Here is a 1,059-nt window from a genome sequence, read left to right on the forward strand (position 1 = left end):
AGGTGGAAGGACAAAACCGTCTCCCGCCAGTTGTCCTCTGACTCCACATCTGTGCTGTGGCATGGGCCACCCCCATACAAATAAGTAAATAAAAATTTAAAATGTTTGAAAAAAGTCTATTTAAAAAAGAGGACTGGTGGTATGGCTCAGTGGTAAAATGGTTGCCTAATACGTGCAACATCCTGGATCCTGGGTTTGATGCCTCGATATCACTTGATTAATTAGTTAATTATGGTAGGGCCCAATCCCAGAACTCAGGGAGAGAGTTCCCATCCAGTTTGGGCTACAGAATGAGACCTTGACTGAAAAAACAAAGTAAAACAAAACAACCCCCCAACCCCCAAAACAAAAATAACAAAAACAGCAACATAAAAATTAAAAAAGCCCAACAAAACAAAAAGACTCCTTTATATAAATTTGACTCCTTTATATAAATTTGGCTCCTCCTCCTTTTCAGAATTAGCTGTTTAGGACACTGGAAATTGTAAGCTGAGTTATGACCATGATCCTTACTACGAATATAAAGGGCGAGGGGGAAGTCCAAATTATTTTGTCTTTTCCCACACACACAGAGCATTCCTGTGACCAGATGTGTGGTTGTTTTTCCACACACCAAGCAGTTTTCCAGTGGACACCAACCAGGTACCCTATAATTTAATCCTAACACCGTCTATTTGGAGATGGCATCAGAACCCACAGGGCCTTGTCACACACCACCAGACTGCCCATCATAGCTCCAGCTTGTGACCCATACTTCTGACTTACCTGCTGTAGTCTGTGTTCCCATGACCTCCTGTTCTTGGCTTAATACTTTTTAGGTTGGCTCACATTCATAGAACCCAAGGAAACCCTTACCTTACACTCATCAGCTTATTCACAAGGACAAAGATGGATATCCACGTGGAAGGATAGATAAGGCAAGGTGTGGGTGTGTGGAGCTTCCAGAGGACGTCCTTGCTACAGTGCCACTCTGTTCAGAACCTGTACATGTTCAGCAATCTGGAAGCTCAAAAGATCTTATCGTTTAAGAATATACATGGAGCTCTGTCACCAGCTCTA

Source organism: Nannospalax galili, unplaced genomic scaffold, assembly GCF_000622305.1.
Source record: "Nannospalax galili isolate Female #2095 unplaced genomic scaffold, S.galili_v1.0 scaffold4203, whole genome shotgun sequence".
Classification (NCBI taxonomy): Eukaryota; Metazoa; Chordata; class Mammalia; order Rodentia; family Spalacidae; genus Nannospalax; species Nannospalax galili.